The sequence below is a fragment of the Pseudophryne corroboree genome, chromosome 10, assembly GCF_028390025.1.
Source record: "Pseudophryne corroboree isolate aPseCor3 chromosome 10, aPseCor3.hap2, whole genome shotgun sequence".
Classification (NCBI taxonomy): domain Eukaryota; kingdom Metazoa; phylum Chordata; class Amphibia; order Anura; family Myobatrachidae; genus Pseudophryne; species Pseudophryne corroboree.
This window is the reverse complement of record NC_086453.1, coordinates 191,035,147-191,054,046: the sequence shown is the minus strand read 5'-3', so window position 1 is coordinate 191,054,046 and position 18,900 is coordinate 191,035,147.

Here is an 18,900-nt window from a genome sequence, read left to right as displayed (position 1 = left end):
TTGTGCGCACACACACGAGACGATTTGTAGTTCCAATACGGCAAATCGTCCAGATACCCACCCATCCTTAGGTGCGCTAACCCTAGACAAAGAGGAGGATTTTGGTACTTACCGGAATAGCCCTTTTTCAAAAGTCATAGGTGACACTGGCACACATTCAAGACGCTGGGGTATTGATGGTGGCTTACAGAGAGATGACACTTTAAATAATTTAACAAGTGAAGCAGGCTCCTTCCCCTCGATCTCTCATCATCCCTCAGTTATGAATGATCAGAGAGGGGACGGGAACAAGATAGCAGCACTAATGAGGGAAGAGAGTATATAACAATTAAACAACAATGAAGGCAAGAGAACAGGGCCAGGCAGGCAGCCAGTGTCCCCTATGGCTTCCGAAAAAGGGATTTAATCAGTAAGTACCAAAATCCTCCTTTTTCTGTCAGCCACTAGGGGGCACCTGCACACATTCAAAACACTGGGGACATCCAAAAGTTTCTTCCATGGGCGGGAGAGCGTTGATGAACGTACAAAACTAGACGGCCAACATGTGAAGATGAAGCCGCATAAGTATCAAACTTGTAAAATGTTGCAATCGTATGAATACTAGACCAAGTGGCTGCCCGGCAGAGTTGAGACGTGGTAGCCTCCGACTAGCAGCCTGCGACGCCCCCACTGAACGTGTAGAGTGAGCAGCAATTGATAACGGAGGAGGTCTAGACTAATGGGCCCTACACACAGAAAGCTTTCAGTGAACGATATGAACGCTCTTGTTCATTAATAAACGAGAACTCGTTCATATCTTTCAGTGTGTAGGCTTAGTGCCAGGTCGCTTATGCACGCAAGCCAATATGGACAGCCTCGTCCATATTAGCTTGCACTGCTATGGAGCCAGGTGACGGTGGAAGTGAAGAAACTTCACTCCCCCCCGCCGCTGGGTCACCCGCCTGCCGTATCGGACGTCGGCAGCGGGTCGCCGAGTCTGTAGGGCCTATAAGATAGGCCTGATGAATTGTCGACCGAATCCAGCGGGCCAAGTTCTGTTTAGGAGCAGGCAACCCGTGACGAAGGGCATCATAAAGTACAAATAAAGCCTCAGACTTCTGTAAAGATGCTGTCCGATCCACGTACATCTTCAAAGCCCGCACTATATCCAGAGTAGAAGGTGTTCCAGAATCTTCCTGCAAGGACAGAACCACAATAGGCTGATTGATATGAAAAGCCAACACAACCTTTGGAAGGAAGGATGCATGTATCTGCAACTCTGCCCTATCGGGATGGAAAATTAAGTATGGAGGTTTATAAGACAAAGCACTTAATTCAGATGGGTGTAGTATGGTATACCGGCACCAGAATCCTGACCGCTGGCATACAGAGAGCTGGGCGAGCGCAAATGAGCCCCTTGCGGGCTCGCTGCGCTCGCAACGCTGCGGGCATGGTGGCACACTACGCTATTTATTCTCCCTCCAGGGGGGCTGTAGACCCCCAAGAGGGAGAATAGTTGTCAGTTTGCCACGTGTCGGGATTCCGGCACCGGTATACTGAGCGCCGGGATCACAACAGCAGGCATACTGAATACCACCCGAAGCTATGGCTAGCAGAAAAACATCCAAGCAAGATACTTAAGGTCTGGTTTTTCCAAAGGTTCAAAATAAGTTGACTGGAGGAAATAAAGTACCAGATTAAAATCCCAAGGAGCTGTGGGTTGAACAAACGAAGGTTGTACTCTTAGTACCCTTTATAAAAATGTTTGTACATCTGGCAGGAGCGCCAGACGTTTTTGGAAGAAAATAGATAATGCAGATATCTGAACTTTTAAGGACCCCAGAGTTCAACCCAGCCTGAAGAAACAGTAAAAAAAAGTGGCAGACGAAACGTGTCTGATGGTAAACACTTTCACACCAAGAAACATAAGACCACCCAATGCGATAACTGTAACTGGTTTACATGCCCTCAACACTGTAGGATTCATGGCTTCTGGAATCCCTTTACGTTTCAGGATGTCAGCCTCAATAGCCATCCTGTTAAATGTAGTCAGTCATGGTAAGTCTGGGTGCACGAAGGGTCCTTGCTGTAGAAGATCCGGACACTGAGGAAGAGGCCACTGTTCGTCTGCTAGAAGAGAGTGCAGGTACGAAAACAAAGACCTCCGAGGCCAATCTGGTGCCACCAGGATCACTGTGATTAACTCCTGTTTTATTCTGTGGATCCGGGACAACAGACGGAATGGACGAAGGACATACACTAGGTCGTAGGGCCAAGGCACGACAAAAGCGTCCACAGCTTCTGCTTGAGGATCTTGTTTTCTGGACATGTAACGAGGAAGCTGATGATTGAGTCGGGTCGTCATGAGATCCACCTCTGGACAACCCCAACGTTCTATCAGAGCTTCGAACAATTTTGGGTGAAGGGCCCATTCTCCAGGACGGAGATCCGGACGACTGAGATAGTCAGCATCCCAATTGTCCGCTGCCAGAATGAACACTGCCGAGAGAATTACTGCGTTATGCCCACTTTAGAAAGTGCACCACCTCCCGCATCGCATGTCTGATTGAACCTTTACCAATTTGGATCGAAGAATGTAGGCGGTCTGTACCAGAGCACTGTAGATCGCTCGCAGTTCCAACACATTTATTGGCAAAAGTGCTTCCTGCGGAAACCAGCGGCCCTGAAGATGGGAATCCAATATGACCGCGCCCCAACCTCTGAGGCTGGCGTCCATTGTCAGAACCGTCCAGTTCCATACGCAGAACCTCCTGCCTGCCGTGAGATTGTTTAGTTGGAGCCACCAAAGAAAAGACATTCATGTCTTGGGATTTAAACGGACCAACTGTTGAAGGTGCAAATGTGACTCAGCCCATTGGCGCAATAGGTCCAGCTGAAAAGTGCGTGAGGAAGTCATCCAGGTATGGTATTATTGTAACCCCCAATGACCTGAGGTGAGCAATCACTGACATGACCTTGGTAAACACTATGGGTGCTGTGGATAGTCTGAATGGTAAGACTCTAAACTGAAAATAATCTTGTTGTATCGCGAACCTGAGGAACGCTTGGTGAGGTTCCCAGATCGGAATGTGGAGATATGCATCGTTGATGTCCAGAGATATCATAAATTCCCCGGGTTCCAATCTCGAAATCACTGAGTTTATCGACTCCATTTTGAACCGGCAATAAGTCAGAAACAAATTCAGTGATTTTAAGTTCCGGATTGGCCTTACCGTACCATCTGGTTTTGGCACTACGAAAAGATCGGAAAAGTAACCCTTCTTTCGTTGAAGTGCAGAACAGGCATTAACACGGCCGATTCTACTGAGGCCTATATTGCACCTTGAAGGGTTAAACGTTTTTCCACAAGAATTGGAAGACATTTAAAATATTTCTTGGGCAGTAAAACTATGAAATCTAGCTTGTACCCTTGGGAAATGATATTGCGAATCCACGGATTGTCGGATATTTTGAACCAGGCAGTATGAAAATTCTGAAGTTGCGCTCCCACAGTATTTGAGCCCCGGTGGGAAGGGAGACCGTAATGCCACGGTCTTTTCTGTAGGCTTTGGGTCTTGATGATGAGTAATGGCTGGTTTCTTGCCGCGACCTCTGCCTAGCAAGGCAGTAGTTCTTCCCTGTCCTCGAAAAGGTTGAGAGGAATGAAAGGGGAGAAAGGAAGTTCCAGTATAAAAGCATTTAGGCGATGGCGCAAGAGTTGGAAAAGAGTAGATTTACCACCTGTAGTCTGCAAAATTAGTGTATCTAGTTCTTTTTAAAAAAAAATGTCACCCGTAAACGGGAGTGCCTCCACCACTCTTTTAGACTCAGTGTCTGTTTGCCATGACCTTAGCCAAAGAGTTCTTCTGGCTGTAATAGTCGATGCCGAGATCCTCAAATTAACTTGGCCGATATCTCTAGCCGCTTCTCCTAATATATAGCCAATTCCTTAATGTGTTCCCGCAAGAATAACTACATCTTCTACCAGGACTCCCTCTTGCAAGTCTTTAATTAACTTAGTGGCCCAATGTTCCACTGCTTTGTTCACCCAAGACCTCACCACGGCTGGTATAAGTGAGACACCTGCAGCTGAATAAATGGATTTCAACATGGTGTCCAGTTTTTGATCAGACGGATCTTTCAACGAAGTTGTGCACGGAACAGGTAACACCGTCTTCTTGGACAACCTGAGAAGACTTTTCCCATTTATTAGTCATAGAAGACGGCAATGGATAAATACTTGGGAATCTTTTAGGCATCTGAAACCATTTGTCCAGGTTTTTCCAAGCCCCCGTCAGCAGATCATCCAGTTTTTTTTAGAAAAGGGATAAGTGCCTGATGATCGCTGTTTTCATACAAATACGGCAGTATCTGGCGAATATGGAGTCGCAGTCTCAGAAGTGTTTAAGACTCATTTTATTGCTAAGATAAGAGGTTCAACTCCTTGAGAAGATTCCAGAGAAACTTGGTCATCCATGTCCGTAATTTCCCCCAACTCACGGTCATCCTCTTCCGCCTCATCCTGTGAGAGAGATTCTTGCCGATTCATATGACTGAAGAATCAGTGGTACTGGATGCTTTTTAGCTCTAGAAACTGAATGCAGCAGTTCATTGGACGTATGCAAGCATTTTGTGAGACCCTCTACTGACTTGGCAAGCCCTGCCACCCAAGGAGATTCTGTAGAAGTAGAATGGGGGAGGGAATCATTTTGAGGGATCTCCCTGTCTCACGAGTCTTCCGCAAAGCAGCCAATTGCAATTGTGAAATTGTTCCTGTGAGAGCTACCGCCCGGGGATGGGGGGAGGAAACTAGCGTTTTGGGATGGGTTAATTGATGCAACCTCCGAAGCACATGCTTCACACAGGCAGGAATGGTCTGCGTGTGCTTTTTTATTACACTTTGCACACAAAAAGTTTTTGTGACTCCTTAGTCGCTGGTCCCTTGCCTGTCATTGAAACGGACAGAGGAGACACACATACACCGAACACCCTCAATTAGTAACAGACAGTGAGGAATTCAGAAGAATAGAGGGAGGTATAATCTCTTTATTACTCCCCTATGCTAAACTCCCTCAGCCACCAGCCTATACTCTATAAGCAGGCTTCGAGGTTCCTGACAGTCCTAAGGAATGTGCACCTGTCTCAGAAGAGAGAACCAACATAGTTGCTAATTAGAGCGCTGCCTAGCTGAGGAAGCTGCCTGAGCGGATGATTGACAGCCAGAAAAACTCAGCCACCCCTTACTGGCACTCATCTCAACTAGGTCCCTTAAGTGCCATTTTGGAGTGGGTGCCAAAACCCATTAGTGAGGAGATTGTAACAACACGTCCAGTGTAAGCGTTTTGTGTGTCCCGCTTGCCGGAACTCTGCGACTCCGTGCTGCCACGGCTCACAGCATCCTGAGTCTCCCCCTCATGCTGCACGTGGTCAGCGCAGCTTGTGAATAGAGGAAAACCTTGCCGCTACCATGCTATTATGGGATGCGGGCTCTGTATAAGAAAGTACTTAAGCAGGGGTGGTGGGGGTCTGGCCGCTGTGGCCTACGCGCCGAAATGCAGGCGCCATGCCTTGAGCTTCAGGAGGATGCGGCCATTGTGCAGAGACAGTGCTTCTCATCTAAGTACTGTACTCTGTTTGCAGCAAGAGGTTTTGAGAATGTAAACCCGGAATCCACTTCTAGAGTTAAGTGGCAAAAAAAATAGAAATGTAATACCTAACGGTAATTCCTTTTCTCGTAATCCGTAGTGGATACTGGGGAACTGTACTTTAGTACCATGTGGTATAGATCGGGTCCACTGGAGCCTGGCAATTTAAAAATCTTTAGTGCGTGTATCTGTGTGTGCTGGCTCCTCCCCTCTATGCCCCTGCTACCAGACTCCGTCTAGGAAACTGTGCCCGAGGACACGGACATACCATGAGAGAAGAATCATATACAACAGTGGTGAGGCAACAAGCCAACACACAACCATAATTAACAAAAGAGCACTAACCGTAACAGAGGGTAGCAATGTCCAGAACAACAAGGATAGCAACGCTAACCCAACAAAACCAGGGGACAGCAACGGCGGGCCAACCAAAAACCTTACAGCTAATAAGCAGGATTTCAAAGCACTGAGGCGGGCGCTCAGTATCCATTACGGACTACGAGAAAAAAATCCTTTTACTATAACGTTCTAGTGGATACTGGGGAACTGTACTTTAGTACCGTGGGGAAGTCCCAAAGCTCCCAAAACGGGTGGGAGAGTGCTGAGACTCCTGTAAAACCGCCTGACCAAACTTAAGGTCATCCTTGGCCAAGGTGTCGAACCTATAGAACTTTACAAAAAAGTGTTCGAACCAGACCAAGTAGCAGCTCGGCACAACTGCAAGGCCAAAACACCCAGGGCAGCCGCCTAGGAAGTACCACTGACCTCATCGAGTGTGCCCGAATACACGCCGGCAAAGGCAGAGCCGCCGAAGTATAGGCCTGTTGAATAGTCAACCTGAGCCAGCGAGCAATAGACTGCTTAGAAGCCGGCCGACCAATCTTGGTGGCATCATAAAGGACAAACAGCGAGTCAGATTTCCGATGATGAGCCGTCCTCCTGACATAAATCCTCAGAGCCCTCACCACATCCAAGGACTCTGGGCCCACAGAAGCGTCAGCCAACACTGGAACCACAATAGGCTGATTCACGTGGAAAGTCAAAACCACATTAGGCAAAAATTGAAGACAGGTTCCGAGTTCAGCCCTATCCTTATGAAAAATCAAGTATGGGCTCTTACAGGATAAGGCCCCCAATTCAGAGACACGCCGTGCAGACACCAATGTCAGCAACATGACAGCCTTCCAAGTGGGGAACTTCAATTCCACCTTTTGTAAAGGTTAAAACCAGTCCGATTGAAGAAAGGACAAAACTACATTGAGATCCCACGGAGCCGTGGGAGGGACGAAAGGTGGTTGTAGATGAAGAACCCATTTCAGGAAAGTCTGCACCTCCGGCAACAACGCGAGTTGTTTCTAAAAGAAAATAGAGAGCGCAGAAATCTGTACTTTGATGGAGCCCAATCGTAGGCCCATAGCCACACCTGCTTGCAGGAAAAGCAGAAAACGACCAATTTGAAATTCCACGGGAGAAACCTTTCTACCCTCACACCAAGAAACATATTTCTTTCAGAGACGGTGGTAGTGTTTTGATGTAACCGTCTTCCGAGCCTGTACCATAGTGGAAATAACCTTGGAGGGAAGGCCCTTTCTGGCTAAAATTTCCCTCTCAAACTTCCAAGCCGTCAAACGTAGCCGCTGTAAGTCTGAATAGACAAACAGCCCTTGCTGAAGAAGATCTTGTTGAAGCAGCAGAGGCCAGGGTTCCTCCAGAGACATGGTCTGAAGGTCTGTGTACCAGGCCCGTCGAGGCCAATCCGGGGCAATTAGAATAGCCTGAACGCTTTCCCTTTTGAGTCTTCTTAGAACCTGAGCGGGATTGGAGGAAACCGGTAAACCAACTGGTAATTCCAATGAGACGGATGAAGGCCCTATTCCCCCAGATGGAGGTCGTGCCTGCTGAGGAAGTCAGCCTCCTAGTTCTCCACTCCGGGAATGAATATGGCTGAGATGGCCCTTGCATTGGCTTACGCCCAGAGGAGTATTTTTGACACCTCTCGCATTGCTGCCTTGCTTCTTATTCACACTTGTCGGTTTATGTATGCCACCGCCATGGCGTTGTCCGTCTGAACTTGGATAGCTTGAACCCGGAGGAGATAGGATGCTTGAAGAAGAGCATTGTAAATCACCCCGAAATCCAGGACATTTATCGGTAGTGCAAATTCCTGACTCGGCCACTTCCCCCTGGAACTGGGTCCATTGAGTAACAGCCCCCCAACCCCAGAGGTTTGCATCCGTCGCAAGTAGAGTCCACGAGTGGGTACTGAAACTCTGGCCTTCCTCCAGGTGAGGAACATGTAGCCACCATAATAGAGAAATCCGCGCCTTCGGGGATAAGGTCACCATCCAATGCATGTGCAGATGAGATCCTGACCATTTGTCCAGCAAGTCCAGTTGAAAAGGTCAGGCATGAAACCTGCCGTGTTGGACTGCTTCGTAAGTGGCCACCATCTTGCCCAGCAAATGTATGCAAAGATGTATTGAGACCCTACGGGGTTGGGGTACTGAGCGCACCATAGCTTGGAGAGCTAACACATTGTCCAAAGGAAGGAACACCTTCTGAGACACCATATCCAGTATCATTCCCAGGAACTGCAGAAGTTGGGATGGTTCCAAGTGAGATTTGGGAACATTCAGAATCCATCCATGATTTGTCAGCAAGCGGGTTGTCAGGTCGATGCTTTGCAGCAGACGTTCCCTGGACATTGCTTTTATCAGGAGATCGTCCAAGTAATGGACAATGTTGACACCCATTTTGCGCAGTTGCAGCATCATCTCTGCCATGATCTTTGTGAAGACCCGTGGTGCTGTGGACAGACCAAAGGGTAAGGCCTGAAACTGGAAGCGGCTGTCCAAGATGGCGAACCTGAAGACTGATGAGGCCACATAGGGATGTGTAGGTAAGCATCCTTGACGTCCAGGGACACAATGAATTCCCCCTCCGTTAGACCGGACACCACTGCCTGCAGAGATTCCATTTTGAATTTGAAAAACCACAGATAAGGGTTCAAAACCTTCAGATTCAAGATGGGCGCACCGAACCGTCCGGTTTTGGCACGACAAAAAGACTGGGGTAAAACCACCTGCTGCGTAACAGAGAAGGTACTGGAACCACGACTCCAGTCTGTAAAAGTTTCTGAATGGCTTCTGGCAAGGTAACTTTTGCTGCGGGTAAAGCTGGCAAGCTTGACCTGAAAAATCTATGAGGAGGAAGTGTTTGAAATTCCAGCCGGTATCCATAAGAAATGAGGTCCCTCACCCAAGGATCCTGGCAGGCAAAGTGTTGAAGGCAGGCGCTTACCGGAAAGTTGCCCTGTTGTTGGGGCCAACAGTCACACGGAAGGCTTTATCGTAGATGTTCCGGGGGTTTGGTCCAAGGAAGCTGCAGGTTTTCGGGACTTACCATGTAGCATTGGAGGCTCCTTGGCCTCTGAATCTTGCCACGCGAAAGGACTGCAAGGAGGGTCCCGAGTAAGAGTGTCTAGCAGGAGGTAGAGCTGACGGCAGATAGGTGGCCTTACCCGCCGTTGCCTGAGAAAAGCATTTATTCAACTCGTCTCCAAACAAAGCATCACCTGTAAAGGGAAGATTTTCCACCCCTTTTTTTGAATCAGCATCCGCTGACCATTGACGCAACCACAGAGCCCTGCGGGTCGAAGCCACCATAGCAGAATAACAGCCATTTATCTGACACAATTCTTTAACAGCTTCGCTCATACAGTTTGCAGCATTCTGTATATGTTGCAGCAGCGTAATGATCTCATCCTGAGGCAGTGAGTCAAAACCATTGATAATGTTACCAGATCATTTGACCATTGCCCTAGAAATCCAACCACAAACTATTGTGGGACGTTGTCTTACGCCCGCTGCTCTATATATTGCTTTGAGAGTGGTCTCAATTTTATGGTCAGCTGGGCATTCAGGGATATTGCCCACGGCACCGGCACCACCAATTTTTGTGACAGTCTGGACACAGAAGTATCTACTGACGGGGGATTTCCCATACTTTCCTGTCCTCAGCAGGGAGGTGAAAATAGGATTTTAATACCTACCGGTAAATCCTTTTCTCTTAGTCCGTAGAGGATGCTGGGGATGCTTCAAGAACCATGGGGTATAGACGGGATCCGCAGGAGACATGGGCACACTATAAGACTTTGAATGGGTGTGAACTGGCTCCTCCCTCTATGCCCCTCCTCCAGACTCCAGTTATAGGAACTGTGCCCAGGGAGACGGACATTTCGGGGAAAAGGATTTATTTAATTATTTGAAAATAAGGTGAGATACATACCAGCTCACACCTCCAACACGCCGTACAACATGACATTCAACAACAACACATGCAACGGCATGACCAACAACTGTCACAGATTGACTGAACTCAATGCAACATGAGCGTAACTATAACCAAACTGCAGATACAGCCCGCACTGGGACGGGCGACCAGCATCTTCTACAGACTAAGAGAAAAGGATTTACCGGTAGGTATTAAAATCCTATTTTCTCATATGTCCTAGAGGATGCTGGGGATGCTTCAAGAACCATGGGGTTTATACCAAAGCTCTAGAACGGGCGGGAGAGTGCGGATGACTCTGCAGCACCGATTGACCAAACAAGAGGTCCACCTCAGCCAGGGTATCAAACTTGTAAAACTTCGCAAAGGTGTTTGATCCCGACCAAGTAGCAGCTCGGCACAGTTGTAACGCCGAGACTCCTCGAGCAGCCGCCCAGGATGAGCCCACCTTTCTGGTAGAATGGGCTTTCACCGATTTCGGTAACGGCAATCCTGCCGTAGAATGAGCATGCTGAATCGTATTACAAATCCAGCGCGCAATAGTCTGCTTAGAAGCAGGAGCCCCAATCTTGTTGGGAGCCCACAGGACAAACAGAGCCTCTGTTTTCCTAATCTGAGCCGTTCTGCCGACATAGACCTTCAAAGCTCTGACCACATCGAGAGACTATGAATCCGCCAAGGCATCAGTAGCCACTGGCACCACAATAGGCTGGTTCACGTGAAAAGATGAAACCACTTTCGGAAGAAATTACTGACGAGTTCTCAACTCCGCTCTATCAGCATGGAAAATTAAATAGGGGCTTTTGTGAGACAATGCCGCCAACTCAGACACTCGCCTTGCGGACGCCAAGACCAACAACATGACTACTTTCCAAGTAAGGAATTTTAACTCAACCTTGCGCAAAGGTTCAAACCAATGCGATTGCAGGAACTGCAACAGCACATTAAGATCCAACGGTGCCACAGGAGGAACAAATGGAGGTTGGATGTGTAGCATGCCTATCACGAAGGTCTGAACTTCTGGAAGGGAGGCCAATTCTTTCTGAAAATAGATCGACAAGGCTGAAATCTGTACTTTAATGGAGCCTAACTTTAGGCCCGCATCCACACCTGCTTGTAAAAAATGGAGCAAACGCCCCAGGTGAAATTCTTCCGTAGGAGCCTTCTTGGATTCACACCAAGACACATATTTTCTCCAAATACGGTGGTAATGCTTTGCCGTTACTTCTTTCCTAGCCTGAAGAAATGTGGGAATACCCTTTCAGGTTAGGATTTGGCGTTCAACCGCCACGCCGTCAAACACAGCCGCAGTAAGTCCTGATACACGCACGGCCCCTGTTGCAACAGGTCCTCCCGAAAAGGAAGAGGCCAGGTATCTTCTATGAGCAACTACTTCTTGGCCAATCGGGAACAATGAGTATCGCCTGAACCCTTGTTCTTCTTATAATTTTTATCACCTTTGGAATGAGTGGAAGTGGAGGGAACACATATACAGACGGAAACACCCACGGTGTCACTAGGGCGTCCACCGCTATCGCATGAGGGTCCCTTGACCTGGAACAATATCCCTGAAGTTTCTTGTTGAGGCGGGACGCCATCATGTCTACTTGAGGAACTCCCCAACGACTTGTCACTTCTGCAAAGACCTCTTGATGAAGACCCCACTCTCCTGGATGGATATCGTGTCTGCTGAGGAAGTCTGCTTCCCAGTTGTCCACTCTTGGAATGAAGACTGCTGACAGAGCGCTGGCATGTCTTTCCGCCCAGCGAAGAATCTTCGTGGCCTCGGCCATCGCGGCTCTGCTCCTTGTACCGCCCTGGCGGTTTATGTACGCCACTGCTGTCACATTGTCTGACTGAATCAAGACAGGCAGAACTCGATCAAGATGTTCCGCTTGCAGGATGCCGTTGTAAATGGCCCTTAATTCCAGAATGTTTATGTGTAGACAAGCTTCCTGGCTTGACCACTTTCCCTGAAAGTTTCTTCCCTGTGTGACTGCTCCCCAGCCTCGGAGGCTTGCATCTGTGGTCACCAGGATCCAATCCTGAATCCCGAACCTGCGACCCTCCAGAAGGTGAGATCTGTGCAGCCACCACAGAAGAGAGATTTTGGTCCTGGGAGATAGAATTATTTTCCGGTGCATATCCAAGTGAGACCAGGACCAATGGTCCAACAGGTTCCACTGAAACACCCTGGCATGGAACCTGCCATACGGAATGGCCTCGTAGGCCGCCACCATCTTCCCCAGCAACCGAGTGCATTGAAGAACTGACACCTTTGCTGGTTTCAGAATCTGTTTTACCATGTTCTGTATTTCCAGAGCTTTTTCCACTGGAAGAAAAACTTTCTGTAATTCTGTATCCAGAATCATAACCAGGAACGACAGGCGTGTCGTTGGATCCAACTGTGATTTTGGTAAATTTAGGAGCCAACCATATGTTTGCAGAATAGTCAGTGAAAAGGCAACATTTTTCAGCAACTGCTCCTTGGATCTCGCCTTTATGAGGAGATCATCCAAGTATGGGATAATTGTGATTCCCTGCTTGCGCAGGAGAACCATCATTTCCGCCATCACCTTGGTGAAAATCCTCGGAGCCGTGGACACACCAAACGGCAACGTCTGAAATTGGTAATGACAATCCTGAACAGCAGACCTCCGGTTAGCCTGATGTGGAGGATATATGGGGACATGCAAGTAGGCATCCTTTATGTCGACCGACACCATAAAATCCCTCTCTTCCAGAGTGGAGATCACTGCACGGAGAGATTCCATCTTGAATTTGAATTTTTTTTTTTTAGAAAGAAATTGAGGGATTTTAGGTTCAGAATCGGTCTGACTGAGCCATCCGGCTTCGGGACCACGAACAGGCTCGAATAAAAACCTTCCCCTGTTGTGACGGGGGCACTGTAACAATTACTTGATTTTGACACAACTTTAGTATCGCGGCGTATACTACCACCCTTTCTAGATGAGAAGCTGGCAAGGCCGATTTGAAAAATCGGTGAGGGGGCACTTCTTGAAACTCTAACCTGTATACTATTTCTATTATCCAAGGATCCAGGTCCGAGTGCACCCAGACCTGACTGAAGAGTCGGAGACGTGCCCCCACCGGTAGGAGCCCCAGCGTCATGCGGTGGATTTGGTAGAAGCCGGAGAGGACTTCTGCTCCTGGGAACTTGCCACAGTCTGTGACCTTTTTCCCCTTTCCTCTTCCCCTCGCAGCAAGGAAGGAGGACCCACGTCCTTTTTTTAATTTATTGGGCCGAAAGGACTGATAGTGAGGCGATTTCTTCTGCTGTGCAGGAACATAAGGTAAAAATGAAGACTTACCCGCGGTAGCCGTACACACCAGGTCAGTGAGGCCGTCACCAAACAAGACACTACCGTTAAACGGTAGAGACTCCATCGCCTTCTTAGAGTCAGCGTCAGCATTCCATTGATGAATCCACAATGCTCTCCTCGCTGAGACTGCCATGGCATTGGCCCTTGATCCCAAAAGGCCAATATCCCTTACAGCTTCTTTTAAATATGCTGCAGCGTCCCTGATGTGACCCAGAGTCAAAAGCACGCTATCCCTGTTCAGGGTATCTACCTCAGATGACAAGTTATCTGCCCACTTTTCAATAGCGCTACTCACCCATGCCGAAGCAATGGCAGGCCTGAGTAGCGACCCTGTAGTGACATAAATGGATTTTAGTGTATTTTCCTGCTTACGATCCGCAGGATCTTTTAGGGCTGCCGTGTCAGGAGACGGAAGCGCCACCTTTTTGGATAGACGCGATAAAGCTTTGTCTACCGGTGGGGATTGACTCCCACCTTTCCCTGTCCCCAGAGGGGAACGGATATGCCACTGGAATTCTTTTGGGAACCTGTATCTTCTTGTCAGGATTTTCCCAAGCCTTTTCAAAAAGCGCGTTCAGTTCATGAGAGGGAGGAAACGTTACCTCAGGCTTCTTTCCTTTAAACATACAGACCCTTGTATCAGGAACAGCAGGGTCCTCTGTTATATGCAACACTTCTTTTATCGCCACAATCATGTACTGAATACTCTTAGCCAGTTTTGGATTTAATCTGGCATCACTATAGTCGACACTGGAATCCGTGTCGGTATCTGTATCATCTATCTGGGTAAATGTATGTTTCTGTGACCCCGAAGGGGTCTGTGCTTGTGACAAAGCATACTCCATGGATTTCCTCCATGTCTGGTTCTTAGACTCAGATTTATCAAATCTCTTAGTCAACCGAGTCACATTTGCATTTAAAACACTCAACATATTTTCCCAATCATCCGTCGGCGGTGCCGACATAGCCACTCACAGTATTGCCGGTCCCCACTCCAGCTTCCTCCTGGGAAGAGCACTCAGCCTCAGACATGTCGACACACACACACATACCAACACCCACAACCACACTGGGGCTATAGGAGACAGACCCACAACAAAGCCTGTAAGAGAGACACAGAGGGAGTTCTGCCAGCTCACAACCCAGCGCCTATCCCGGTACTGAAGCAAGTAAAAAGACTGCCCAGACCTGTTAGCGCTTTCTATATATATAAATTAGCACCAAATCACTTGTGGGCCCCCCCCCCATTTTGCACCCAGGCCCTCATTCCGAGTTGTTCGCTCGCAAGCTGCTTTTAGCAGCTTTGCACACGCTAAGCCGCCGCCTACTGGGAGTGAATCTTAGCTTATCAGAATTGCGAACGAAAGATTCGCAATATTGCGAAAAGACTTCTCTGTGCAGTTTCTGAGTAGCTCGAGACTTACTCTGCCAGTGCAATCAGTTCAGTGCTTGTCGTTCCTGGTTTGACGTCACAAACACACTCAGCGTTCGCCCAGACACTCCTCCGTTTCTCCAGCCACTCCCGCGTTTTTCCCAGAATCGGTAGCGTCTTTTCAAACACTCCCATAAAACGGCCAGTTTCCGCCCAGAAACACCCACTTCCTGTCAATCACATTACGATCACCAGAACGAAGAAAAAACCTCGTAATGCCGTGAGTAAAATACCAAACTTCATAGCAAATTTACTTGGCGCAGTCGCAGTGCGAACATTGCGCACACGCAGTTAGCGGAAAATCGCTGCGATGTGAAGAAAATTACCGAGCGAACAACTCGGAATGACCACCCCTGTTACTTGTACAGCAGTGTGGAGGTCAGGGCCAGCGTCTCTGCAGCTTCTGTGAAGAGAAAAATGGCACTGGTCAAAGCTGTGTGGGCTAAGCCCGGTCCACTACATGGCGCTCTTCAGTCCCGCTTAAATTAATATTTATACTGGCGGGGGTCCCTTAACTAGTGCCTAGGCACTGTTATCACTTATGCCAGTGCTGATTGAGGCGTTCATGCTGCCCAGGGCGCCCCCCCTTGCGCCCTGCAGTGGCGTGTTATGTGTGGGAGCATGGCGCGCAGCGCAGTACCTCAACCGCCGTCTTCTGCCGTCACTGAAGTCTTCTGATCTTCTCATACTAACCCGGCTTCTGTCTTCTGGCTCTGTGAGGGGGGTGACGGCGCGGCTCCGGGAACAAGCAGCTAGGCGCACCAAGTGATCGAAAACCCTCTGGAGCTAACAGTGTCCAGTAGCCTAAGAAGCAGAGCCCTTGAACTCAGAGAAGTAGGTCTGACAATGGACAATCCATCCATGTTGAATAAGGAATTGATGGGATGTCTGAACATCCTTGAGCAGTCGATTCTGAGATGGAGCCTTGATCAATAAATCGTCCAGATAAGGTATAATCGTGACCCCCAACAGTCTCAGTCCTGCAACCATGATCGCCATGATCTTTGTGAAAATTCTTGGGGCTGATGCTAGGCCGAACGGCAATGCCCGGAATTGGTAGTGATCCGCCACCAGTGCGAACCTTAAAGTAAGCCTGGTGAGGAGTCCAGATTGGAATATGCAGATATGCATCCTTTATGTCCATGGATACCATGAACTCGCCCTGTTCTAAGCCTGCAATGACTGATTGGATTGATTCCATCTTGAATCTGTAGACTCTTAAAAACTGGTTGAAAACTTTTAAATTGAGTCCCGTCTGGCTTTGGCACGACAAAAAGATTGGAATAGAACCCCGTTCCTCTCTGAGAAGCGGGAACCGGAATAATGACCTCTGCTTGTAGCAATTTGAGAATTGCTGCCCGTAGTGCCCTTGCTTTCTGAGGGCACTGAGGCAATCCTGTTGTAAAAAACTGACTGAGGCCTCTGTTGAAATTCCAGTTTGTATCCCTGAGAGACCCAAAGTTCTGGTGAGGTTTTGGCCCAGATGTCCTGAAAACCTTCCAGTCGGCCGCCCACCAAGGGGGACCCCAGGTGAGCTGGGAGGTCGTCATGCCACGGTCTTGTCAGCGGGTTTATCCTGCTTTCTGGTTGTTGCTTGTGAATGGCCTCTACCTCTGCCCCCACGTGCTTGTGTACTGAAACCCCTTCCTCTGGCTCGAAAGGACTGAGATCTAAATGAAGTAAATGCTGGTCCCGAATAACCTCTCCTAGTTTGTGGAGCGGTTCTCGTATACGGAGTAGGCAGAAAAGTGGACTTCCCCGCTGTAGCCTGCGAAATCCACTTGTCTAATTCTGGTCCGAACAGCATTTTACCCCCAAAGGGGATGGATTCTACCGCCTTCTTGGTCTCAGAGTCTCCCTGCCATTCTCTGAGCCATAAAATCCTTCTAGCCGATATGGCAGATGCAGATATGCGCGATGCTATTCTGCTAATATCCTTAGAAGCTTGACACAAGTACGATGCAGATTCTCGAATGTGTTGGGTAATCTCTTCTAAGCTGTTTTCCTCCTCAATAGCTTGTACAATACGGCCGGACCATGCACGCATGGCCTTGTTGACCCAAGCACAGACTATCGCAGGTCTCTGCGCTGCACCAGCTGCAACAAAAATTGACTTTAACGCAGTGTCAACTTTACGGTCTGACACATCCTTTAAAGTAGTTACGTTAGGAATTGGTAAAATTGTCTTATTTGACAACCTTCCTAGGGAAGCATCCACTACCGACGGAGTCTCCCACTTGTCCATTACACCCTTAGGAAGGGGATAAGTTACCTGAAACCGTTTCGGAAATTGAAACAGTTTGTCAGGTTGTTTCCAAGCCTCCTCTATCTGAGATTGGAGGGATTTAGGAAAAGGAAACACTGCTGAACGCGGCTTCTGGGATTCGAACAAATCGAAATCCTCCGGCTCCCGTATTTCCTCGTCCTTAAAACTTAGGATCTCTTTTACCGCGTCAATTAAGGAGTCTAGACCTGAGATTGCCGAGTCCTCTTCTGGAAAGTCGGCGTCTAGGTTAGGTTCAATTAACTCCCCTTCCTCCGTATCAAGAAGAAAACCCTCTTCCTCCTCTGATTCTGGTATCATAGGGAGAGTTCTTTTAACCGCTTTGCGCACACTCGTTTCTGCGGGTGCGGGCGGTGTTAACCTGATGAGAAATTCCTCCATCGTCTTTGAGAATCCCGCAGCCCATTCTGATTGCTGCTTGCGCGACTCTGCCATCTCCATGGAGATTCTATTAGCAAGGTTGTCTTCCCATACCCTAGCCAGAGCACTGCTCCCAGGTGGAGCGTCCTTGTTTAAGCAGGAGTCGCACACCCCGGAGCTGCCAACCCGCGTGCTTTTCTTGTTACATTTCGTACAAACATAACAGGTCTTGGAGGTCTTGGTTGCCTTGGACATGTTGTTTTGAAAACCCTGTACCAGGGTAGCCCGCCGCGCTTTCACCCTTTAAACTAGGAAGAGAAAGACTGGGAGATGACGGAAGCGAAGGTATCGGATCCGGCTGGAATTACCTGTCCTTTTCGTATATAAAAGGAGCAGGCCAATATCTTTACTTTAATTAACAATAATAAAAAATAAAATAAAAAATTTTATATTAAAAAAAAAAATTTAAAACACCAGCCGACTCGCAATCCTCACACCCCAACTGTAAATCAGCTACAATGTTAGAGTTGGTATTCGCTTGCTTCCGTGTATTTTCTGCAGGATCTTTGAAACAGAAGTCCCTTGAAAATATAAATTGTAAAGTTAATTACTTTTCAGGAGATCCTCATCTGTATATATATTATTCACCAGCAGAGGGAGCTGTTACCTAACGATCTCCCTGCTATATTATACTATGCAGGCAGTGCAGCAGGGGGAGCTAATTCTTTAATAAACAAACTTCCCCTATGTACTCTACTGGGGGGAGGGGGAGGACCCATCCATTACCTCAGCCTGGCGCCATAATCATTAAATATGGCCCTCACTAAATGTCCTGCAAGACTGTTTTGAAAAATATGCTGCTGTCAGGAACCCTAGCCATTAGGCTATATGAGCTCCACTTGCTGCTGCCTCGGATGTCTCCTCACGGTATGTAAGCACTTTTATTTCTAGCCCCCTCCCACTGGCCGGCGCGCGCCGAGTCCACTCTCTGGCGCTCTGTGAGGACACTATTTGGCGCGCTCCGGACCCGCTGGCCGGCGCGCGCCTGGACAGTTTCCCGTAGCGGCGCCTGTGCTCCGCTTCGGCTGTCAGTCTTCTCGCTGTGCAGCGCGCCGCTCTGCCGTCCCTCCCTGCTCACAGGGAGGAAAGGCCAAGTCCCGCGCCCGCCGCTGTAACTGTAATGTGAGGGGCTATATTACCGGAGGCAGCATTACATTGATATATTACAGGAGGAAGCTTTTTTTAGTGATATTTTAGTAAGGAAGGTCTCTCCCTGCTCACTATAAAAATAAATAAAATACATGAAGGACCCTAAGCTACTTTTTCCTTCGACCAGTACTCACTGTTAGAAGGACTTGGAGGATCTCCTGTGGAGAGAGGCAGGTCCCCCTTCAATAGGGATCTTTGTCTCTCTGATATCAGGCAGCCTTGTCCCCCTTTTATTAGGGTTACGCAGCCCCTTTTAGATTTTTAGTCAGGAGCTTAAGTGCTCCACGTGCTGTTACCTCCAGCACAATTTTTCAAACTGAGGGAGGAGGGATGTAAAGGGGGAGGAGCCGGCTGTGC